The sequence below is a fragment of the Triturus cristatus genome, chromosome 6 (assembly GCF_964204655.1).
Source record: "Triturus cristatus chromosome 6, aTriCri1.1, whole genome shotgun sequence".
NCBI lineage: Eukaryota > Metazoa > Chordata > Amphibia > Caudata > Salamandridae > Triturus > Triturus cristatus.
Window position 1 is genome coordinate 1,453,862,838 of NC_140589.1, and position 3,211 is coordinate 1,453,866,048.

Here is a 3,211-nt window from a genome sequence, read left to right on the forward strand (position 1 = left end):
TTCCGCAAGTGGAATTATAATTCCACCCGGGGCTACACTAGATAGTATTCCTCTTGCATGCTCTGGCACAAGGGTAAATGAACTGTTCGTTGGTACAATGGGCATTGGATGGGTAATTAATCAGAGCCTGTGCTCTTGCTTGGGGGAGGGTTTCTCTTGAGTCGCATCTGCCAGCCATTCATAAAGGTCAGAGAGCTGGCCAATCATTTTGGACCAGCCCACTTGACATAAAAAGGTTGACAGAATGCATTTGCAGCTAGTTGTTGTTCCTCGAGGCACCTCACTTGGAACACACAGTCCCTTGGTTCAACTGTAGCTACCCACGGACCATCCAGGTCCTGCCAGTGGTCCTGTCGGCCTCAGAGGGCGCATATGGACTGGATATCCCCCTCCAGAGGGTGCAGCACATGCAGCTAGGTCTAGTCACTGATCTGCAAGCCTTCCATGGCCTGGGCATGGGAGGGTCAGGCCATCCTCAGAAGGTGGCCCCTGGTACCACCAAGTGTTCCACCCTGGAGGGAGCACATCCACCTAGCTCGACCAGTGGCCGCAATTGGTGCCAGCTCCTGGTTGGACCAGCAGGCTGTGCAATCCTTGCGGTTGCTCTGGAGGTTGGGAGAGCTGTTATGACTTGACTTCTCAGGGCTAAACGTCTCAGGAAGTTTGCGTGGCCATCCAGGCCACAATCCAGTGATTCGCTCAGGGCCTGAAATCAGTGGGTCTTCCCATCAATGGTGCAGGATAGCATAGGAGTTCGTGGAGTACAGTAAATGGGCATCTGTCATCTTGGCTGTCAGCCAAGCCCCCCTCTTAACAGATGTTTTTTTCAATATTCACGAAAGGGAAATGGTTCCCTCAGGACCTCTTCTTGCATGCAAATAGGTTACTACTAGCTATGTGTAGTTAGTAGAATAGTAATGTTTTTCAGTCGCAGAGTAGTAACACATACTATAAGGAATCAGCATTTGGAAGGGACGCCCTAAACATGCCATTCCAAATACCGATTCTGTATGGTTTCCTGAACTCATTGATCAATTCAAAAAACGTTTTCTGAATCTGTAAATGGGCTAAGTACATTTGGAAAAGGGTTTTAGCATTCACAAACCCTCTGATTTGTGATTTACTTAATCAGAGGGTTTTCAAATGCTAAAAGATTCATGGATGTCACTCCTAATGTAGTCTTTCACAACATGCATGCACTGGTCTGGAGTAGGGGGTCAAGGTACCTGCAAAAGCAGGCTTCCATTTTGCACACTCAGTAGGAACCTTAGATCATGCACAGTTAGTCAATATGCAAACTATGAATTCAACAGTGCAGGATGGGAAGCAACAACTTCCTTTATCCAAAATGAAACTTACCTAATATACACTGGCATACACTGGTTCTGCCATTCATAACAATTCAAAATGTGACTCATTAAATCTGTTCTCTAAAACGTTTTTTTAAAGGATGAACATTATACTTAGTAATTTGGATAAAGTACCCAAAGAGGGTGCAAGGTAAATAAGTTTTGTTTTACTCAAGTAATACTGGCTTTGCCATACAATAACATCAATAGTCAGATATGGCAAAGGTACAAGAATGCTAGCAACAGTCTTTGGATCTTATTTAAATTTAAGCAGTAATATGGTTCAGATAAACCTCAGTGTATGCATTGTCCACTTTACTGTTGGACCCCCACCTCATTGAGAGGTGTGAGAACTCCTATGGTTCCATGAGGAGAGCCTCAGCCATCTCTACTAAAAGAAATACCCTTTTTCACTCAGATCTAACTGTGTGATGTCATAGTAGATCTCTATTTATGGTACCCCTTCTGATATCATCCCCAGATGCCTTTTTAGTGTGTTGAAGACCCAGATAGCAAAAATGTGAAAGTGAAATGTGAAAATGCTCCCACGTGCCGGTAGAAAACTCCCAATGCATCAGGGATATTTTGTTTTAATTGTATGGCAAGACAGGAGGCATCCATAATGCATGACTCACCACTTCCAAGCAGCAAAGCTTCAAAGTTCCAAAACAAGTACATTGCATTACTCATAATGAACTTCAGAACATGCTGTCCATAAAACCCCACAAAATGCTATCTTCTCCCTCTTTTCTTTGCTTCTTCTGAGCATATAATATACTAATTTTTCTTATCATTCAATTGTATTTAGAGTAAATTTATGGCTTGTTAATCTGGTGATCAATCCGATGTATGGGTTGTTTAAGGAGCGAGCATGTTTGCTTATGAAGTTATGCTTCTAGGATTGAGAAATAAATTACAGGGAAAAAATCAATTTGTGTGGTACTGAGGAAAGTCTCTATAACCTTTCTATGATTGGTAAAAACTTAAAACAAATGAAATTTTCGAATAAATATCTGTACAACTTGATTTACCAGTTTGTTAAAAGTGGTTCAATTTAAACACAGCATTAAGAGAGCATATCAAGCACTTTCCCCACAGCATTTCAAATGTGCATTTTGATCCTCCCTCACGGCTTTCAAATGTGTGTAATGCTCACCCCCCTACAGGTGTGAGAAGGCAATGCGCACAATGTAAAAGTAAGTAAGAGGGAGTCCCTGTTTGAAACTGGCACACACCGCTTTTGACCAAAGAGTAACAGATAACAGATTGCTTGTGGGTGGCCATACTTAAAAAGGGCACGCACCACGTTTGCAAGTATTTTTTAAAGGAAATAGGGCATATTTGAACATTGAAGGACTTTAAAGGAAAAGGACCTTGGTCTCGGTTTATAGAACATGCAGTGGTGCTCATTTGAGGTGAATCGGAGAAACAGTAAAGAGAAAAAATGTAATTCCTATGAGTGGGTGAAATTAGCAGAGATTATCAATTTTCAAAATATGTGAGAAAAAGGGTTGATGAGAAGCACTGATTTACATTTTTTAAGAATATATATTGTTGAAGGTGTAAATACCTTTATTAGAAGACAGAAAATATGTCTGAGGAACAGGGAGCTCAAGAGGAGAATACGTTAAACAGAGATAGTAAGACAGGAGATAAAAAAAACTGTACAGGAGACTGGTAAGTATATATTTAAAAATAACAGAAAAAAGATTACAAGGAAATGATGAGGAATAATGTTGGTTCTTGTCAGATGCAAATAAAGGACCAGTTGGGAAATGCTTGAAATAAAAGCATATTTCTGTCAACAGAGTCCCAAGCAACACACAGAGAAGAAGAGTCTGTAGCAGCATGTTAAAAAGGCA